The 23,404-nt window shown below is 40.2% G+C and overlaps 1 protein-coding gene across 5 annotated transcripts in view; it reads right to left on the bottom strand.

Moving 5' to 3' along the window:
- Positions 1–23,404, bottom strand: part of B3galt1 (beta-1,3-galactosyltransferase 1) — a 548,275-nt gene that overhangs the window by 87,490 nt on the left and 437,381 nt on the right. The window contains exon 1 of one of the 5 annotated variants that reach the window (XM_031370496.1): positions 2,942–3,144. The exons of 3 other annotated variants lie outside the window; for them this stretch is intronic. The gene's annotated coding sequence lies outside the window, so the exon portion shown is untranslated. Of the gene's footprint in view, positions 1–1,576; positions 1,601–2,941; positions 3,145–23,404 lie in introns of those variants that run through there. One more of the 5 variants, XM_031370498.1, reaches the window with a different exon arrangement.

Here is a 23,404-nt window from a genome sequence, read left to right as displayed (position 1 = left end):
GGAATAATGGCTTGCCTGCAATTCCAGCTTGGACAGCCAGAGGCAGAGGTTCTCCTGAGCAAGCTAGCTAAGCAAGCTATGGGTTTGGTTGAGAGGTCCCTTCTTAATGAGTAAGGTGGAAGTAATCATTATTAAACGATGGTTGTCAACATCAACCTCAGGCCTCCACATGTGTACATGCACATGTACATATGCATGTACTTGTACATATGTCTACTCACATGCAAAAAATGAATATAGACAGGTACACAAGGAAAAAGGAAAATAAACATACAAACAAAAATCAGAAACAAAAATAAAAATAATCTGAGTAAATTAAAATTATACATTCTGTAGCTTATATTTCTATATAACATCACTATTAAGTATTATTTTAAAAAGATCTAGTTATTTTTAATTTTTGTGCATCTGCATGTGTTTATGTGCACCATGTATATGCAGGTGGCCACAGAGGCCAGAATAGGGCATCAGATCTAGGCCAACTGGAGCTACAAATGGTTATGAGCCCCTTGGGATGGCTGCTGTGGTACAACCAGGTCTCCATAAGTGACTTCCATAAGTGAGTAGGGTCTGCTAAGCCATTGCTCTACTCTTTGAATGTTTATTGTTTCAACACAGCTTTCACTAGGAGAAACATGTGCTGCCATTTATATGTACCACAATTCAACTATTTCATATTGTAAGCATTTAGGTAACTAAATATTTTTTGGTTTCAAATAATCGTACATTTCATTATTTGAAAATCTTGGTCTATGCCTGTCTTTGCTTTCCTCCTCACAGAGGTCTGAAAACTAGATTGGTGGATCAAAAGGTGGAACCATTTTGAGGCTTTCCAAGAGATGTAAATTATTGCAAGCTGCACATGGGGGTGATTATCTAAAAAGGTAACCTCATCACCATTAAACATTATCATTTAAATACTGGAGCTTCTGCTCTGATAGGCAAGAAAGAAGATCCCATTGCTCCTCTAATTTGCATTCCTTTGGTTGTTAGTGGATTTGAATTTTTTTAAAGGTTTATTAAGATAATTAAGAAAACCAAGTTCATTAGTTTAAGTTTAATTTAAGAATGAAATCAGGGAAGTTAAAAGGCAAGTATCCAAAGGTTAGTGATTTCTCAAGTACACAGAGAAAGAGAAAACTTGTGTAACAATAAATGTTTTTGAATCTTGCATATTTTCATAAAATTCTGATTTTAATGTGAGCTATAGATGTTTACCAAGGTAGCCTATGAGAAATGTATGGACCTTTTGCTCTTAAATGCATACTGATTCTAACACTGAGCAAATATTCAAATGAGTATCATTATAGAATTGAACATGCTTTTCACATGGTTGGCTTACTGTTTCATGGGATTTTTGAACCAAATAGAGTTCTTTCTCAGTGATTTCATTATCACCCACTTAACACCCACATGATGGCTCAATTAACAATCAAGTGACCATTAGATTATGAAAAAGGAACTGATCATTTAGGCATAAACAGTACTCTTCCAAATATATAAAGATAGACTGTATGAGATGTTGGTCTTTGAAGTGAGTACCCAGAATCATCATCAGCGATCAGTTTAACCTTACCATCAGCTCATTAACCATGCACCCACACTTAGGGATGGACTGTCTCTGGTCTTGTTCTGATTCATAGGTTGTCAGGTATGACATGGTTATGACGGTTCTCCCATAGCCTTTGTCTGGAGCCATCTAATAAGTGAATAACAAGAGATGATCATACAATACTGCATGGCTCACACTGTCTTTGGGAGTAGCACTGTCTTTGCCAATGAGTAGCATCTGTGGCATGAGATATCTGCCAGGTTGCAGGAGGCCAGAATCATGTGGCCACTGATTTTCATAATGTCAACTGGAGAGGGTCTTGTAAAATTGAAGGGTCTACACACGATCATATACACAGGCCTTGCTCTTCTTAAGGTAACTTATTTATTTATTATTGGTATTTATGTGAGACCTTAAAACTAATATCTCTCCTTTGCTTGTGACTTAAACCGTGTCATGAGTCTTTGATGGAAGTCTGCTGTAGGTGATCTAGGTTATAGGAAAGCATCTGAAAGTGTGGGCCATGAGGTTGTAGTAATGAGTAATGAGTAATCTGTATTTGTAAAAATACAGATCCTATACAGTAAGCTAAGCTTGATAACATGTATTGCTTAATATATCTATATCTTTGTAACTCTACCTTCAAATACAATTTTCAAAATTATTCTTTTTTTAATTAGATATTTTCTTTATTTACATTTCAAATGATATCCCCTTTCCTGGTCTGCCCTCCAAAAATACCCATTTCCTCCTTCTGCTTGCCACCCACCCTCTCCCACTTCCTGGTCCTGGTATTCCCTTACACTGGGACACAGAACCTTCACAGGACCAAGGGCCTCTCCTCTCAATGACTAGACAATCCTCTGCTACATATGCAGTTGGAGCCATGAGTCCCATCAAAACTATTCTTATTTGACATTATTTGCTTTAATGTTCTGCTTGTATGTCTGTCTCTACATCACATGTGTCACTGTTGAGTGGGTGCTTTAAATTGATCCTGTTACATCTGGATGAACAGCCAATGTGCTCTTGATCACTGGGCCATCTCTCCAGGCCCCTTACATTTAAATATAAAACACAGTACCAATGATGCTTCATTTCTAGTAGGGTAAAATTGCTGCTCTCTGAATAAAAGAAATACAAATAAGTTCTAAGAACTAAGAATAAAGAACTCTTTCGCTCATCCATCCCATCATTATGTATTGCATTACAGTTTGCTGACAGACCACTGCATTCATTCATTCATTCATTCATTCATTCATTCATCTATCCACATCAGAGACATCTCTGGTTATTTCCACAGAGTCATGTGCTAGACTACAATGAACAGAATTCTGCTCCTTCTTGAAGAAGCTCACAGATACTTTTGGTAACTGTGACATTACAGACCTCAGCTCCTCTCTGCATGATGGATTACAGAGGTGCTTTCTTCTGGCTGGGGAAATTCTGCAATGAGGAAATTAAGAAACATCAGACGGCTCCATTAAGTGATAATTACCTTTTGATAGATATCAATACTGTATAATCAGTATCACAGTGTATATTTAGAAAGGTTTGAGACAAGTAACAGACTTTGTAAGTCACGTATTTGAGACTGTTAAAATGTTTTGGAGATTAATAAGGAAACATAAGACTAGAGTGACCTTTAATCTTGTAATTGCAAATGAAATACATATGCACCTAATCACAGGCCTTGTATTGCATATCTAAAAGTTGAGAACATCACCAGTTGACTGCATTTTAAGTGTAGGCGGCATGGCTCAGAGAGCATTTTTTACAAGCTATTAAACATTCAGGGTAAGATAATAAATAATAGCTCTCCAAAACAGGGACTTTCCACTTTAAAACTTGAGTTCAAATTCTCCATTAGAAAATTTTTAGTAGAGTGACCTGGATGCAGATATTTAAGGCAAGTTCGAACTTCTTATTTTCATGAAATAAGAATAACACTCCACTTTCATGGGTTGCTATGAGGACTAAATCAGAAACTATGCATAGAACCTTAGGATGCACAGCACCTACCAAGTGTTTAAGGAGACAGCAGGGGCTGTCATAAAGGATACCACTGTTGTGTTTCTTCCAGGTCATTTCTCCAAAGGGCTGCTTTTAAAAGGCCCTTAAGACATCCAAGTGTCCCCTTTTCTAGTTACTTGATTTTGAGGATTATTTTGCAGCTTGTCAATCAAGCAACATGGTGGTTTGGTTTCCTGATTTTGTAAATCTGGGATTAGAAACTCTGCTGTTCTTTTTTTTTTTTTAAATTGGATATTTTCATTATTTACCCTTCAAACGTTTTTCTATTTCCAGGTCTCCCCCTTAGAAGCTCCTTGTCCCATCCCCCCTCTCCACCTCCCACCCCTCCCTCCCCACGGCCTGAGGCTTTTCAATACTCATGAGTAAGTCCTCTGAACAGTGAGACCTTCTTCTTTCAGGAGAAAATATTCTCGAATTTTTTAAAAAAGCAATTATCACATAACATGATGGTGATGATTTGCTACAGAAACCACGAATGACTTTATTCTTCTGCAGTGTATATTTAATTATTGGTTTACGTTTTTGCTTGCCAGGTTTTGAGCAAGACTTCCTTGCCAAATTCCAATACTTATGAGAAGAGATTCTCTTACAAAAACTGTCCTCCAGAGTTTTTTTTTTTCTCTTCTTTTCCGCATCTCAAAAGGACGCTTTCACTCCCTCTTCATTTATGTATTATGTCCTCTGAAAATGGTCACATGGAGTCATTCTAATCCTCTTTCCTAAAAGTTCAAAGATACAAACACCAAGGAAGAGCCTGAAAGAGGGCACTGGCTAGAAACATTAAGGCAAACACCAGTCATTTGCTACCAGAGCAATTTGTCCATTAGAATAATAAATACAGAAGAGGGGGATGGAAAGAAAGTAGGTCTTTAGAATTTGAGTATCTATGAAATAATATAAAGACACTTTCACCTGCAGCTACACAATCCTTATCCAGCAATCTCAGAATGTACCCCCCCCCCCAGTTTTTAGTCTAGAACCCCCAGGGAGCTTGAATGAAATGAATGCTCGAAGAAGACAGGGAGCTGAGTGTAAATCCATTTTGGTTTTATGGCACAATGTTGAAATATGAAGCTAGTGTACGAGGAAAGTATAGCAGTTAATAATCAAGCATTGACAAGGAGGGACCCAGGACAGGACACAGTGATGTCACTGTGAGATGAAGCTATTGTCTCCAAGGAGCTAAAAATCAAGTGGAGGAACACAAGGTCTTCTCTGGCACTGTAATTTTTCCCTTTCTCTTTCTAACACTCAGAATATGCAAAAACACTTAATGACCCCCATTAAGAGGACTTGGTGATATGAAAAACTCTAAACCATTTAGAGGAAAACATAAGAGAAAAATCTTTGTGGCTTTTGCTCACTAAAACTTCCAATAAGGAAAAATGTTGTTAAATTAGAGCACATTAAGGTTTGGGTTTTTTTTCCTCCAAGAGCTTGTTAATAGAATGAAAATTTCTGTCATGTATTAGAAAAGTTATTTCCATATCTTTTAAGTTAAACTACCTATTTACTCAATATCAAAGGAATTACCAACACTCATAAAAAACCAGGATCCACTGGGGATGACATTAGCCTAAATACTAAACAAAGGGCAGACAGAACCTGTAGAGACACAGTTCCAGTAGACAGGCCCAGCTCCCAGTTGAGGGATGGGGCCACCCACCCATCTCAAAAACTTTAACCCAGAACTGTTCCTATTTAAATAAAAGGCAGGGACAAAAAATGGAGCAGAGATCGAAGGAAACGGCATTCAAAGGCCACCCTACCTAGGGATCTATCCCATCTGCAGACACCAAACCCTGTTACTATTGCTGATGCCAAGAAGTGCTTGCTGACAGGAGCCTAGTATAGCTGTCTCCTAAGAGGCTCTGCCAGCACCTAGTACAGAAGCAGATACTCAGAGCCAACCATCAGACTGAGCCCGGGGACCCCAATGAAAGAGTTAGGGAAGGACTGAAGGAGCTGAAAAGAAGATTGCAACTCCATAGGAAGAACAACAATTTCAACTAACTGCCCCCCCTTGCCCAGTGCTCCCAGGGACTATATCACCAAGAGTATACATGAAGGGATCCATGACTCCATGAATATATACATAGCTATATATGTAGCAGAGGATTGACTATTGTGGCATCAATGGGAGGGAAAGCTCATGGTCCTGTGGAGGCATGATGCCCCAGTGTAGGGAGAAGCTAGAATGGTAAGAGGCTGGAGTGGCTGGGTGGGAGGGTGTGGGAGCACTGTCATAGAGGCAAATGGGAGGGGCGATGGGATGGGGTTGCGGAGGGAGACCAGGAAGGGGGACAACATTTGAAATGTAAATAAATAAATTTGAAATGTAAATAATAGCCAATTAAAAACAAGCAAAAGAAGCAGATAGCCAGGCAGAGAAGGAAAAGAAGCAGCAGGTGGGTCCATGAAGGTGTTTGTGATCCATTTAGTCCTCAGGGAAATGCAAATGACAATGCAACTACAGTGTTTGTTCAGTACAACAGCTAACTAAATCAAACCTAAACTAACCAACCAAACAAACAAAACAATCACAAACCCAGCACTAAGGAAGTCACTGGACATTTCTAGGACAACTAGAAATGTCATAGATAGCTGGTAGAACTGCCAAACGTGTAATCTTTCCTGTCTGTGAAAGCTCTTTCCTGTCTGTGAAAGCAGCTTGACATTTCCTTGTGAGGTTAAAGAAAAGAGTACCATGCCATGCAGAAATTTTACTCACAGATAATTACAATGCAATGGAAATCCATATTATCAGATTTTTCACATGTATCTGATTCTGGATTTCAGTAGCCCCTCACTAAGGTATATATCCTGAACAAACAGAGCTACATCCACCCAATGGAGTAGTACGCAACATTGCATGGAGCAAACTGTCAATGTGTATAGATGTATAAACGCCACATGGATGTCAAGTGTATTGTGCTAAGAAAAAGGAAGCCTGAGTATTTACTATGTGAATTCCTTTATATATGTTCATAGTCCATAGTTTTGAGTCAGGGAATTCAGCCCAGACAAGTTCCAGTTGATATTCTGTTACAAGAGAGCAAAATGTCTGAGATAAATCACTTCAAAGAGCCTTGGTGAGGCATGGTTTATGTTGTCAGAGGTTTCAATCTATGGCTATGTTGCCCTGATGTTTTCAGCCTGTAGCAGTCCAACTGATCCTATCAGAGGGATGTGATAGAGGCCTGGTTACCTCATAACTGACCCACAAAGACAGAGACATAAGAAGGGGAAGGGCTGGAGTCTCAGGATCTTCCGCAGGGGGATAACCCTAATGTCCTACTTTCTTTCTACTTGGCCCTGCCTTGGGGATGTTCTGCCACCTTCCAATAGCACCACAGGCTAGGGAAGAGCTCTTAATACATAGGCCTATGGAGTACACCCAGTATCCACACTGTAGCAGTGATATTCCGGAAATGACAAAATTAAAGAGGAAGACAATAGTTTTCTACTCATCAAAGATTCAGACCCTGACTAAAGATGAGCTGTGTGGTGGTATGTAGGGCTGGGATGACAGAAGCCCTTGGTGTATTAATAGTGGCTGTCATTATGCAGGTATATGCATTTGTCACTTGCCATAAAATCCTACACCAGAAAGCAATTTTTACTGTACATAAACTTTATGATGATGGGAACAAAAGCTCAAAGCTACCACAAAGAGGACTTTGAGATTTATGGGATTTGGATTTAACTCTTCCTTGCTTAGCCTTGGTGAGGCACGGGAAACATTGTAGAATGAAGGCTAATAGTACTCCCCACACCCCACACCACAGGTACAGTGTGGTGTCTGTGCTGCTGGAGTCTGTGTGGTGCCTACAAGGACTCAGATCTCACAGAGTTGTGCAAATGTTCCTGCTAAGGTTGGCCTGGGATCCCAGGGGTGACAGGCCCAGAGCACCAGACACAGCCAAGAGAACCCAACTATGTACTAAGGGCCCAAATATATTTTGTGCTTGTTCCGTCACCCCTATTAAAGATAGATTTGATAGAAAAATATTTAAAAATTGATTCAATTACAAGAGAATTAGGTGAGAATATTAGGTAATTTTGAAAGCATATTGCTGTTCTGAGAGGACTAAGGTCATGGTTTCAACATGACATAGCAAAATTAACAAGACTCTCAGTTTTGATGATGGCTTTAGTGGAAGAAAACTGGGTCCAAAGGCACCTTGGCTAAGGTCAGACTCTTCTCACATTTGCTATGACACTCAGTCAGATCTTGCCATCTCCAAACATCTGCCATATACTTATAGTGCATTTTAAAACTAGGGAAATTCAGGTGCCCAGGTGAGTTACTGGTCAGTCACGAAGCCTAGGAAAAGGTGAATTTTATGAATTTGCCAGAGGCAAAATATCTACGCGGCCCATTGAGGTTAGTCTTTGTTTTCCTGTATGTCAGTCTGAGTGTCTAATGTTTTAACTTCTGCTCTGATATCTTCAAGACTAAATTCTCCTGCTATCAAAATAATTGCCTTGCTTATCAGGGGGATCTGTAATTGCAACACCATTCCATGGCCTCTGAAGTGGGAGGCCATATGTCACAGAAATCAGCAGACGTTCATCGTGGGTAACGGCATAAATACTAAGTGGGAAGATTTTAATCTAGCATTTTTCAGAAAGTTGATGATTTTTCGCTTCAGAAAACCAAACCAAAAACAATAGCAAAAGCAGAAACAAACAAACAAAAAAAATCCAACCAGATGCTAATAAACTCAGTTCTCCCATTCAGAGCAGAAAAACAAAATACTGCCTAGTTGGGAACATGGAGTACATACATTGCCACAGTGTTATGTTTATTCAGATATTTGACAGATACCATCCCTGCATTTAATTTTCTGTCAGACAGCCTGGGTTAGGGGATGCAGATAGCAAGTCACATTTATTTTGGAGGTGTTTCTGGAAGAGACTTACCTCAAATAAATTGCTAGGTTTCATCTCAACATGGCAAGTTAGCAAATGTATGTGAATTTTCTACATGGCTGAAGTTTCTGCAGAAAGGTTTCTTTCCCTGAGTTATGTGTCATTTCCTCAGAGTAATGAATACAAATGACGCTTGGAGACTCTGGGGTCACTGGCGAGTTCAGATCACTGAATTTTACATGATTCTCCTGCCATTCATAAATCTCTTCTTTGACACAGGTTTCCACTCTGATTTCCTGTTGATAGAGCTGTCACAACAGGTCCTCTATATGTTCCCCCTTGGGATATAAAACCACACAACTAGAAGCATCTCTACAGCTATCGAGGATTGAAGGGAGCGCAGTGGCTTGGCAGCCTGCCTTCCAAACATAATGGGATGCTTTAACAAAGATCATGTCTTGTAACCTATTCCTGTCCTCACTGGGTAGAAGAAGCTTGCAAGATTGCCGGTTGCCAGGTCAAGGCTATACGCTGTCAGTGGTCAGAAATGTGTCACGTGTTTCTTAGACACTAGATGGAGAGACAACGGAAAGTGTGAGCCTTTGTGGAGAACGTTAGCCAGATTCTGAAGAGAGACCACAGGAGGGTGTGCCAGTAAACATTATGTCTCTTACTATTTCCTCAATGCTTATCTAGGTTGATTTGGAATCTACCCTCACTCGACGAAGAAAATTATCTAAGATGTATTACCAGAGTTTTACACTGAAGTTTGTTACAATTTGGATATGAAGTGTCACCACAAACAACTTATCTCTTAGAGGTTTGCTCTGCACTGGCCGTTCTGTTTTACAGGGTTCTGGGAACAGCAGTAGGAACTTGGCTGAGTGAAGAAAGTCACTGGGATCTTTGGAGAATGAATCTTGTTGCAGATTTCGTCCTGCCCAGTCGCTTTCTTCACCTTTCTTGCTCTCAGTGCCTGCTCCTTTTCATCCACAAAATTCATAACTCTTATAACTTCTGCTTTCCAAACCATTATGTATAAGGCCAACCATCATGAACTGAGCCAACTGAAACCACGAGCCAAAGTGAGTCCTTCCCCCACACAGTGCTGTCTAGCAAGTATTTGGCCATTTAATGAAGCTGCTTTGCAGTGAAAATGTATTTTCTCCTTGTCCTTATGATTTTTTATTTAAACAAATGGTAAAGCAAAATAAGGAAACAGATAAACTAGTTATAAATCTGAATATTTAGAGACATACTCTTTTTAAAAATTACCTTGGCTCAAGAGTGAGAGATTTACTGATTATTTCTATTTTCTCATAGCATTATGCCACCTTTTTCAGTCAACTTTGATGGGGTTATGCCCGGAGGACCCTCAATTTTTTTTGGACTCAAACTTGCTGTAGCTCCAAGTGTAATGAGAAGAGTCTTGTTGCACTTTCTGTGTGGCCTCTGTTTCCCTGTAGTGTGACTGCCCGTCATTCATACATGCCAATACAAATGACAGTGCACGCGATTAGCTAATAATCCCATGGTAACCGGAAACCATGATGCATGCACAGGCCTCCAGGCACCAGCCCATCACAAACACATAGACTGCTGGCATCACGGGCTATGCATATGGTTAAGCCAGGTTGCAAAGTGATCCAGTTGGTGACCTCAGAACTGTCCAGACTCTCTGCTTATTTCCAAATAACACCATAAAGTGTTTTGTGGGGGAAGAGAATGGGTTCTGTTGTGCCATCAATGTGAAGTGTCCTCCATGAAATTATGTGGACACTTGGCTCCAAGGCTCTGATGCTATTTTAAGAAGTGTCGGATCTTTGAGGAGATAGCGCCTGGCATAAGGAAATGAGTCTCATTTTGTTCCCACGTTCCCTCCTTACTGTCTGCTTCCCATCTGCCACATGAGTACCATCTGTCCATCTGTCTGTCTGTCCCATGTTTTGTCTATGTGATATCCTTCTTCATCACGTGAATAGAAGCAATAGGTCCAGGGATTGAAGCTTATGAAACCCTGAGGCACAATAAATAATTTCTTCCTTTAACCTGCTATATGGCTGCAGGCAAGTTGGCACAGATGCTAAAGTGCTTGCTACCAAGCCTGACATCCTAAGTTCAATAGCCAGTACCCACACAGTGAGGAGCAACCTGACTTTTGCAAGCCGTCCTGTATCTTCCACATGCACACATGTCACACGCTTGTGCACTCACATGTACGCTAGAGAGATCAACAAATAATGTTAATTCTTTCACAAGTAGTTTTTCATGGCGATGGAAGTTTGACTCACATGACTCTCTCTTAGCATTATCTGGTAATGAGTTTCTCAGAAACAGGGTGGAGCTGCCACTCCTAAAGAAAGAATGCATGCGACTGTCCCTAAACTGCTCATCCTGACCATTGTAAAGCAAGGACCACCACGACATCTTGGGTTCAGACCCGGACAATCAGGTTACAGCACAGTTCACAGAATGCTTTTAGTTATTTTCAGACCGCCATGTTCTAATAAATCAGGGGCTGAAGGAAAACTGTGGTTTTATTTCTTATTTGCATTCGTTATTGTCTGTGTTATGTTTTAGACCCTGTAGCTCATTTGGAATAAATCAGGAAATAATTGTTTTTCTTTTTCTTATCAAAAAGTGTGTTTATTTAGGACTAGAATTATTAAACTCTCAACATGTATTCATTTTACATATTAATAAAAGTGTATTCAAGATGCATAAACAAAAACTAGGAGGGCATTTTGTGTTTACATCATCCTAATTTAAGTCCTTCTGGAACAATAGAATAATTGAAGACTATTTCTGGGAGCAATTTATTCCTATCTTAAGGCTTGGATTTGTACCTACTATAGTTATGTCTGGGTACAAAACTCTTCCTCTACTGGGTAAACAGTTGGTACCCTACAGCTCTGAATTATTAACAGTGCTAGTGAAACACATGCATGCCCCATACAAGGGAAAAGATTGTAAACCTGCTAGAATAATCTCAGCAAATGATAAGGGGGGCTACTATTGGTACCTCTAGTGGGAACAACTTGGATTCATTGAATAGATGAGCAAAGATTTTTTAAAAGATACTTGGTATATAATAGATACTTTAGTGGTATTTGAAGCCATTATACAAGAAAAAAAATACTAAATAGTTCTATTACAGTAAGCTTGACTGTTGAAAGCAGAGGTAAGCAGAGGTACGATTGTAGACTACTTTTTCTCACTCAAAAGTGGAGACCCAACCCATATGTTGCAGATCTTTGATGTGTAAGTTGATTTCATTTCTCAACACCTCTCCTAGAGTTCCATGCAAAAGCCTCTTGGCTGCAGCTTCCCTCACAGCACTGGGCCTGCACAGGTGCTCTTCAAGGCAATGGTCTATTATCTTTAGGATGTGCTTACAGCACCTTCATTTACTCTTCTGGGGCACTTTGTTCTTTCATACTTTACTAGCTTACCAGATACTGGGTTCAGAGCAGTTTACAGAGAAGGAAAACAGTAACATAATTGGTCTCCTCCCTTGTCTCCACAGATACTGTCTAGTCTATATTTGGATTAACACATACAGCTATTATGCACATTGTAAAATGTTTATTTACAAGAAATAAACTCATTAAACTTACCAACCCAAAGTTGTTTCTTTATGCCCTTCTGATCATTGATACACCAACTGAAGATTATTATATTAAATTATAATAAAATATTAATTTTCCAAGGCTTTATTTTTCATAGAATGTTCAACATTTAATTTATGATTAAAGATAATGTCTACTGTTATTCATTTGTAAATTGTCAGAGAACCCAGTACTGCTCTGCGTACAGTCTGCATACTTAATGAATGCTTGTTGTTTTAAGCCGTGTCAACCCTAAGTACGGCTTCATAATGAAGGAAGCAGATGATCATGACTAACTACAGAGCGGCTGCTCCTACGAAGGAACTAAAAACAATTTTTATTAACAAATACATGTAAATTTCACTCCTGGCTGATGGGCTTCAGGTCTAACCAATCTCTGGTGCGGGGGGGGGGTGGGTGATAATAAGTTGTAAAAATCACAACTCTAAGTTCTTTTTGTGCTTTAAAGTAAGGTTGTTTCGTTCTTGTTTTATTTTTTATTTATTTATTTATTTATTTTTTTGGCAAAAGGCAGTTACTTTTACGGAAGAGTTCTGCCTTTGGAATTTTTATTTTTCCCATTGTTTCAAGCTTACTCTAGTTAAATGAGTCATTTTAAAAATCCTTCCTATGAGATATTTAATCAAAGTTCCTGTCCAGTCCCTCAGAGAGAAAAAAAAATTGTCATTTCTCCTGCGTGCAAAGGGAGCCGAGGGCCAAGCATGTTGGCCCATGCCTGTCATCCCAGCTATTCGTGAGTCTGTGGCAGGAGGATGACCCAAATCTCAGGAGGTGGGCCAGTGAGAAGAATTCCAAAAGAGGAGACTAAGAAACGGATCCCCAAGATTACAATTCCATTCCTACCAGCATTTGAGACCACAGCTAAGTAGGGAATCAATAGGTGCTTTCTTAAGCTTCATCATTTCAGGCTGCTGGGGACTCCTTCTCTTCCCACGCACACAGAAACGTCTATCCTTAAAGGGCTTTCAAACCCACCCTGGGCATTTGGCTGATCTGAGCTGCTAGGAGAGGGGCTTGCTAGAAGGAGACTCACTTTTTACTTTCTAGGAAGAGCAGGATTTATACCCTAAGCAGTGCTAAAAGGATGCTCCACGTTCCCAGAAAAGATACGTTCAATCGCAAAGGAACCTGAGTAGGAAAAAGAACAAAGCTCACTGAAAATGCAGTATTCTTGATACAGCAATCCAAAATTTGTGCAAGTATTGATTATGGTCTCAATGGATTTACGTGAAGATACACTTAAAATCTCAATCAGTTATTAAGCGACAGGTCATTATGACGTAAAAGTGAACCAAAAAAAAAAAAAAAAAAAAAAAAAAAAAAAAAAAAAAAAGAAGAAGAAGATGAAAATCACTGGGTGTTTGTTGAGAGATGTTCAGTTTTGAATAGTCTGTTTCATAGAACATATTTTAAAAATCCAGCACACACCTATCATTCCCTATGTAATATGGTGTTATTAACTACTTTTTTTTTAATTAGTAGAGGAACAGAAAAACATCACACTTGTATATGCTTTTCTCTTCAAATGTATGATTACTTGAATATCTGAGTCTAACCGACTGATTTTTACTGTGTGTGTTTCATTTTGAGTCCTGTGGTGGAGAACCAACAATGAACCAGAGGTAGATTGTCTTATGTAACACATGTGAGATGTCTCATGTATTATAACACACATGAGAGCCTATCATTTTGGACCCTGTCTTAAATATGTGTAGATTCAAAATCATGGTTGAATATACCTACAGGTTTCAGAAACTTTTTATTCTCTGAAAGATGTTTCAGGCAGAATAGAGTTGATGTCTTATCTTTCCTCCCATATGGTGAACTGTACTCTTCTAAAATGACTTGGAAGAAAATGACAGAAGGATGTCTATGAAATATCAGGGGGTTATGGTGCTCTGGTTGTTTACAAACCCATGAGGTACTGATTCAGTGTCCTGGGTTGCCAGATATCAGCTCTTTCACACAATTTCCTTCTCTCCTTTAAATGTCTAGTAGAAAAATACTTAGTTTGCTTTATCATTGAACAGTACTATAAGGATGAATAAAATTAAATAAATGCATGAGAGAGAGAAACAGTGAGGTGAATCTCATGATCTCAAATGCATTCTTTCTCATAAGCCATGTCCAACCTCTTAGGAATGTCGCCCCTTTCCATGTATGTCATTTCTTTAGAAAAGAAGGCTCAGCTAAGAGCAAGGTCCTGAGGAAATTCAACCTTTGCATTAGCCAATGTCCTGAGGAAATTCAACCTTTGCATTAGCCAATGTCATACAAAAACAAAAACAAAACAAAACCACATCTCCTATGCTGTAGAAAAAAAAACAGTAAAACCTGAGTTTCTTTTTTATTATTGAAAAAAACATGCTATAATAGATAAACCACCATTATGTAATCAATGTTCTACATTGGTTTATATTCTTTCTGCCTTTGGTAAAGATTTATACATCTTCGGAGTTATGCTGCTGATGCATGCATGTGCCTTAAGCTCTCAGAGAATTTAAGGTCAAACGGGAATACAGAGCACTGAATTATAAGGCATCTTCTGCACTTCCTCTTTAAATGTTCTGTATCTAGAATACCATCTCTAGTACATGCAATGGTGTTGACAGTAAAAAGTATTATATACCATTTACAACGTGAGTGTCAATAACATGGGTAACATCCGTGTCTCCTTATTCTTTTATCCTATAGAAAATTATAATATTTTCCATTATACTTATTAAGCACCCCAGTGCACAGATTATAAGATGAGATTTACATTTACCAGGTAGCTTAAGAAAGTAGAGGAGAAGTCAAATTCATACACTAGCCAATTGTTATTTTGTACTTTAGCATATGTCTTAAGAAATCCGTAGGGCAACACTGATCTGATTTAATAGAAGATAATTGTTTATATATGAAGGAAAAGAAACGGGACTTCACACAGCTCAGCATTTTACTTTTTGTTACAAAAAAAAAAAATGGTGCTGTGATGCTCTGAGCCTGGCTTGTGGCAGATCTTCCTTGTCACTTTAATGCATCGCTCTGTCCCTGATCACCTCCTTGCTCAGCATGTTGCAGGTAGTAGGCTGGCCTGATTATTATAGGGGACAATTGCTACTGTGACATCTAGCTCCCTCATTCATCAAAACAATTCGTTTCCTCACACCCGTGGTTCTTACACTGTCCACAATTCATACAAGCGCCACAGCCATCACAATTACGGTCATTTTCATATTATGAACTGTACCCCCTAGTCAAAAATCAGTTCTGTCCCATTAGTTTATCAGAAAGAGGTCTTTTTACTTCAATTGCGGGGTTAAAGAAGTGTTAAGTTTCCCCCTATGTTTCTAAAAGAAAGCCACAGAGCAAAGCCCAATCTTTGTGACTGAAAATTCTGTTTAATTTTTGTGTGACTTACATTAAGTGTAGCTGTCTCCTTACATGAACGTCCTCATCTCATGACCTCCTTGGCTGTTACTGAGACTTCTTAACAAGTACCTTGGTTCTAGTCCCCAGTGACAACAGAAAAAATGAGTTAAATAAGTCTGAGCCCAGTCATGTATTTTTTATGCTGCTCTTTGCCTAAGAGCAGTTCAACTTAAGTAAACCAACAATGGAAACAGTGACTCAGCTATAACAACAACCTAAGAAGCCTACGTCAGCACAAAATCAATGCAAATCTATGGAAGCTCCAAGTTCTCCCATTGTAGCAGTATATGCACTTCCCAAGAAAAGAGAGTCACACATTGCAGACAGGACCGCCTTGCCCTTCAGCACACTCACATGCTCATCCTCCCCACCCCTGGAGTTGATCTCCTCTAGATTCTTGTCAGAGCAGGGAGAGAAGTTGCAAGAGTTCAAGATGATACTATGCAAAAATACTGAGCCCATGTGTGTCAGCCTCTATGCTGCCAAGCTCTGGCTTGCTCCTAAGAACGTGTTGTGGGTAGAGGCATCTCTTCTTGTTCCTTCAAGGCTTTATTAACTCTTCCATTTTAACATTTAGTGTTTAGGTTGACTTGGAAAAATACAAGTCTGTTCTCTGTACGCCAGGCACAGTGTTGAGTGCTTTATGTATAAATCTGTGTACAGTCGCATTTTTCTAAACAAGGGGCTGTTGGCTTTCTGTTCTAGCCCACTATGAAACCCCAGGATGTGTGCCAGTGGAATTCATTCCTTGGGTGTGAGGGTCAAGTGGGTTGCCCCCAGATCTAGGTTTGAACCCCCTTTCAATACTTGCGCATCGATGGCATGGAGCCTGGTTGGAAACTTTTGTGTCATGGATGAAGAGCCCTTAAAAATAAGTTGATGTTTTTTATTTTTTTATTAGATGCTTTCTTTATTTACATTATCTCCTTTCCCAGGTTCCCCTTCAAAATAAAAAATAAAAATAAAGTAAAATAAGAAAAAAATAAAATAAAATAAACCAAAAACTAAAACAGTCCCCTGTTCTCTCCCTCCTCCCCCTGCTCACCACCCCACCCTCTCCTACTTCCTGGCTCTGGCCTTCCCCTACACTGGGGCATAGAACCTTCACAGGGCCAAGGGCCTCTCCTTCCATTGATGACCGACTTGGCCATCTTCTGCTAAAGGGCTCATCTTGATCTCCTTCCTCACTTAGACGTATGACCAATCTTCAGATTGCTGCCATGATGTAAAGCACAAGACCCTTACAAGATGAATCATCCTGATTTTTCCTCCCTAATTGCCAGAACCAGATGCCTAAACAAGCTTCTTTTCTCTATAAACTGCCAGGCTTCCTGCATTCCCTCCCATTTTCTGCTCTGTACCGAACCCTACTTTATAGATAAGAAACCAGAGGAAATAGGAGGATGGAGTGCTAAGATCAGTCAGCAGTGAGTAGCATACCTATGACTCAAAAAAGAAGAGAGAAAAAAAGAATGCCCAAAGTACAAAGGCCATATCTAAGGCAGAGAGGCCCAGCCCACAAGTAGGTGACCATACAGAAAACATTTTTAGAGCGCTTACTCTTTCATTTTAACATTTAGAGCTTAGGCTGCCTTAGAAAAGCTGAATATCTTACACATATGAACCTGCTTCTTTGACAGTGTAGCTTTGAAAGTATACTATGCCTAAATAAGGAAACCTGTAGGCCCAGTTGAACCACATTCAGAAATACAAAGAAGACATCCATATCAAGAAACAAATTAACACCAAACCAAAAACAAAATAAGAGACCAGCCACTAGAACACCAACCATTGCGCTGAAGAGGAGGCGGCACTAGAAGACATGTCGTAATGGGATCTGGGAGCAGAGAGAAGGCAGTGGTGAGAGCGGAGAAGAGACAGCAAAACCACAGAGGATGCTGGGTGATATTTTGGCTTACAGAAATTCCAGAGGGCTCTCACTATGACCTTTCTTTAAGAAGTACCAGGTTGAAAGACCTTAGGGGTACACCTTGAATGTCCTCACTTCCTTATGTTCCCACCTATTACTAAAATCCTATTACTAAAGTCATCTCAGAATATCCCTAAGCCAGAAGATGGAACACAGATGAATGAATGCTTGGAGTTAAAATTTGGAAAAAAAACCCTATGGTCCTTTTGATGCATAATCTAGCATGGAAGATTGAGATACACATGGCTGAGTATAAGGTAGGATCATGTGTGCTGTTACAGGCTGGGCTCTATCACAGTGCTGGTTACAGGGACTCCTGGGATGGAATTTCCTGCTCTCTTTTTATATTATTATTAGATATTTTCTTTATTTACATGTCATATGATTTCTCCTTTCCCAGTTTCCCCTCCAAAAACCAAGCAAGCAAACAAACAAACAAAAAGAACAAGAACAAACCCCTGTTGCCTCCCTTCTTCCCCATGCTTGCCACCCCACCCTCTTCCACTTATTGGCCCTGGCATTCCCCTACACTGAGGCACAGAACTTTCACAGGGCCAAGGGCCTCTCCTCCCATTGATGATCGATTTTGCAATCCTCTACTGTACACATGCTGCCAAAACAATCAGTCCCAACATGTATAGTCCTGGGAGCTCTGAGGGTACTAGTTAGTTCATATTGTTTGTCCTAAGGGGCTGCAAACCCTTCAGCTCCTTTGGTCCTTTCTCTAACTCCTTCACTGGGGACCCTGTACTCAGTTCAATGGACGGCTGTGAGCCTTTATAGGAGGAAGTGGAAGGATTAGGATGAGCATAAATGGGAAGCCAAAAAAAAAAAAAAAAAAAGAAGAAAGAGAGATAAAACCTATCATATTTCTCCTCTTATTTGAGTTAGCATATTTCAGCAATTGCCTGTCCTGCTAAAACAGAAGTTAACCTTCTTTTCTTAATATCATATTCATTAAAAACCATCTCTGCATATTTTGAGTGAGTTTGGAGCTCTGTAGAAAAAAGGACAAGTAGCAAGCTAGTTGTAGCAGAGAACAGCGGGAGGACGCCTATAGCAGCTCCTAGGTCCAGAGCTGGAGTCAAGGAATATCTACCTCCCTATGGGAACTAGAATCATGGTATGACTGAAGGCTAGCTTTGTAAGTCATATCCTGAATGTTCATGAGCCAGCTATACTATCTGATGAGAAGGCAAATAGGAAATCAAGTCAAATCAACCGCAGGCTGACCTCTAGATACACAAGGCCTAGCTGGGAAAGGAGCCCTTGTCTTTTTCAGATTGCAATCAGTCTTGTGCTAAGATTATGAGGGAGATGGTCACAACCTTCCGTATGACTAATCACTCATCTTTTCCCAGCATGTGACTAATCTACTGTGAGAAACCTGACATCATCGACTAGAAGCATGGAGAAGCAATATATCTTGTAACTTTAGACCTATGATCATGGGGACAACAGAGCTGGCTTAGAATTTAATGGTTCTGTCTGGGTGGGCAGGCTAAGATGCTATTCACACAACCTGCTATTACACTCAACTGAACAGGCCGCTGACTTATTTCTTTCAACCTAATGATAGCTCCACTTGGCGAATGTTCCAGTGTGCCAGGCTCCTTCACCATGAATTCTTCCTCGTCACTTCCTCAGAGGGAGTGGATGGTAATAACTGTTGTTAGCTCATGTCACAGATGGGAAGGATGCTTGAAAGAACAAGGACTTGGTCCTAAACAAGATGGCTGAGGGGTGCTGAAAAGATAGGACCTGAACCTACTTATTTGAGCCTGAGAAGCACCTCTGTTTACTTTTCTCATCCACAGTGCTCTGACATTAGAAAAAGACATTTTCCATTCTTACAAAGAGAGCAGAAAGGAGCCCATAAGTATGAGCTTCTGCAGTAAATGCAGTGAATTGGCTCTTCCTTCCAGATGAATTCTGACCAAGATTTTCCTTGGGTAACCACACAGTTTCTTTCCTTTCTGCCTCCTAAATTCCACAATGATTACACTTTTTCCCTCTCTGCAGAGGTTCTCTGGTTGAATACATCAACAGGGAGCAGTGATGTGAAATGATTTCTTCTACCTTCCCCCACAGATAGGTGAGTCGCTTGCTAATTCAGTCGACAGCAAAACAATACACATTTCAATTCCCTTTTCTGTGCTGCTGAAGACTGCCATTTTAGAGAGCTGCATCAAAATGAATTAGAGATGAGTACCACATGGAACAGTACTGATCACAGCCTATCACTGAGGATCATCCTTTTGTGTAAACTAACAAGGCTTACTACGAGCACTTGGTATGGACATGTACACTCAACACGAATACTTGTCTCCATGAGCCAATACATTTCTTAGTAGTAGCAGAGCTAGACTTGGAGGCATTCGATTTGCTCAAATGTTTGTCTCCTTTGCCCTGTCCATGACAATGATAGGCATCTCCATGACTTCTTGTTGGCTGCTTCTAAGCCAAGACCAATGAGCTGTGCAAAACTGAAAAACCTAGAGGTGAAATTGTAGAAGTGGTTGGTCTAAACGTGAGCAGGATCCCTGCAGAGAGCCTTAGAGGAGATCCCGACATCCAGCCTATGGATAATCTCCTTTTCTCTGGAAGAACATGAATATGTAGGTTCCTGTAGAAGTGTGATGTCACACAGACCGCCACAGTAGTAGCTGAGACTCTCTATTGAAAGATTATCTGTCTCTTTCATAAGACAATTATTTCTTGAAATGTTATGGTCAAATCTGTTAAGAAATCTTTATATCTCCATCTCTACTCTGCCTCTCTATCACTCTATATGTATGTATCTCTCTATCTATATCTCCCTATCTCTCTATTTAGTTCAGGTCACTGCATTTAGAAATATGAGTTTTGATCATAGGAATAGAGGACATGAGAACACAGAATTCTCCAGAAGGAAAGGGAGGGACAGAAGAAGAGGTCCAGGGAGATGACAATAGAATAAACAACAGAAGAGATAATGCAGTCTTGATCTCAAAATGCTGCCTCTCAACTTCTCAGAAGAAACGGGCTTCCAAGTGTCAGCTGGGAGTTTAGGTCTACCCCATGTCGGGTATCTTAGTTGAGGAGTCCTCTATGGACTCGCCTGAGAAGTCTACACCATGTGTAACATGATTTCAGAGGAAACCTTGCTTGGAACTTGAATATTTAAGTTACAAATCACCTACTGGGGCTAAATCTGTTTGAAACCAGGACTGTGTGGTTCTGAGTGCCCCATCACCCCAAACCTGACTCTATGTTCACCAAACATTGACCATTCAAGCATGTGAATGCACATGGAAAGAGAAAGCTTGACTGTGCAGAAGACACACAAAGCTGCCACATCTGGATGGATGCAGACTACATACACCATCCAGATGTTGGAAAACACTCTGTGTGTAGGTGGTAAGGTTATGTGCTTCTCAGTGTTGTTATTGTTTTCAGGTGGTGAGAGGCTCATGTCCTTGTTAAGGTTAGTGCTGCTTGCAAAAACCTGCCTTGATTCCGAAGAAGCAGAATGTTAAATGCACAGGGTGCATCAGAGACCACTGGGGATTCGGGTCTGTGTCTATGCTGTGGACTTGTCATGATTTGGGTGAGGTAGGGAAGTTCTCCAGCCATACAAATATTTCTTTTTATCCCTTTCCTCTCTTTCAGTAGGATTTTGTCACTCTGAATCAGAGGCTTGACATCAGCTCTGATTTCGGCTATTTTAAGCCTCTTAACTTTCTGGTCCTTTTTCTTAGACTTAAAAGCAGGTTGCGTCTATTGTGGTTTTTCTTTCTCAACCCCTCCCTCCCATCAATAAGCCTCCTGGTACATGAACTATTGAGTGTAAATACAGAGTAACAGACTCTCCTTAACCTCTGTGTGGAAAGTGTCAGAGCATGAAGTTCTGGGAATCTCTTTTAAATAAACTCCCCAGGTAAGACTAATGCAGACATAAGAGACTTTGGCTGCAGAATAACCTTATTCTGGATCATAAAACCTTCACTTTTCAATTTTATTGACCTATAGAATCTAGAAATCAAGTAACATAAAAAAGTTATGAGCCCAAGTATCAGGATGCTTCTGAAAATGTACTGTAAGCAGTAAGAAACTTGATAATCGTTCATCACCAGACACTTGCTCTGGAATATGGTCTCAAGCGCGGCAGGCTTTTTTCCTGTCTGAAATCTGATTTCCATAGAAGATCAATAAGAGAATACGTTGCCAATACGGTAACCATTTACTATTTGATTTTTACTAAAACCCTGCTCTAAGCAATTGGCATTTGAAACAAATCATTTCTCCATCAGCCATAATAATACTTTATTGCCTTTGTTCTCAAGTATTCATTTCATTTCCAGTCTCCTATTGTATAAAGCAGGCACAGAACTTATGGAGTCTAGTTTATCACAGTGCAAATGCAGTGGAGAAGAAAAGCAGATGGAAACTGGGGGAATCTGCCTCAGATCCGCAGCGAGGGCCTCTTCTCTAGGAGGCCCCACACTGGTCTACAGTGAGGCACTGAAGAAACACTGCAACAGAGAGTCCAACTTTCAGAAGTGTTGCCGACCTACTTTGTTACAGTAAAAATAGTGGCTTATCTGAAACCAAGACAAAGCATTTAGGAATTCACATTTCCACAAGAAGAGGAGATGGTTGGGAAGAGGATCCTGTCTCAGTAGACCCCTGCATGTTTTGGTGCCTGACTTTCTCTCTCTGCAAGGCCGCTGAGAGGTTCAGTGAGGCTGCTGAGAGGGCCTCCTGGCCTAGCATGGCTAATCTCCAATAGCCAGTCCAAGTGTAAGTCCCCACTAGGGGCATGATTCTGAGAATTAGCTTCATCTGGACAGGGGGCAGGATTATGCTGTTGTCTTAGTTTTCCTGTACTTTATTTTCCTTCACACAAAGTCAAGGCTGCACGCATTTCATACTTTTCAAAATCCAGCTATGTTGTTGCAACTGTTTTTCCAGATTCCACAACGAGCTGTCTCCCCTCCAGTGGTCTGCATGCAGAGCCACGTTTGAACAGGTATGTGGATGGTTATTTTTTCTTCTCCGCAGAATCAGCTTGTAGGTAGATGACCTAACATGGATGCTAGCCACAGCCATTTGAGTTTGTCACTGCTCACATTGTCCTAGAAAGTCAGCATTGTGTGATTTAAGTGTCACTGTGGTTCACTTCAGTTTGATGGGCTCAGACTTGGTTCTTCTGCATTTACAGCTGTACAGCAGCTCCCCAAGAGGAGTTGCCAAAGGTGCATAAGACATTCTTTCCCATTGTGTCCAAGCATTATGAAATTCTAAGACAAAGGCTTTCTTTTCTTTGTCTTCTGAGCACCCTTTCACCTGGCATGTGTTCATTTCTTAGAACAGCAGTGCAGTTTTCCTGTCAGGGAAATCTTACACAGAGAAGCAACTCACTGTCATGTGGAAGGGGAACAGTTATTTTCCTTTCAGGGTGGAGCCTGCACTTTATTTAAAAAAAAACAGAGCCCAGAGAGGTGGCTCAGCGGCTAAGAGAGTCAACTGCTCTTCTGAAGGTCGTGAGTTCAAATCCCAGCAACCACATGATGGCTCACAACCATCCATAATGAGATCTGATGCTCTCTTCTGGGGTGTCTGAAGACAGCTACAGTGTACTAACATATAGTAAATAAATAAATCTTAAAAAAAATAATTATAAAGGACATATCCTTTGAGTATTCTGAAAGAGCCAATAGCTTTCATGTTGTGTGGAAGCTTAGTTTCTGGTGTGTGGGGTGTGTGTGTGTGTGTGTGTGTGTGTGTGTGCCCCCTCGAGCATGTGTTTTAAAAAAAAATCAGATGCATCTCTTTTGCAAAATTGACAATGAATTATACATAAATGGTGTACACAGTCACACACACGGGTCTTCTTGTGCATTTGTCGGCCTGTGGAGACTCCTCCTCAAGTACTCGCTTTTAATTTTATTTGTCCCAAAATGTACAAATGACTTTGACATTTGAAAA

Source organism: Mastomys coucha, unplaced genomic scaffold (genome assembly GCF_008632895.1).
Source record: "Mastomys coucha isolate ucsf_1 unplaced genomic scaffold, UCSF_Mcou_1 pScaffold15, whole genome shotgun sequence".
NCBI classification, from domain to species: Eukaryota; Metazoa; Chordata; class Mammalia; order Rodentia; family Muridae; genus Mastomys; species Mastomys coucha.
The sequence above is the reverse complement of the archived record's forward strand: the minus strand, read 5'-3'. Positions and strand labels throughout refer to the sequence as shown.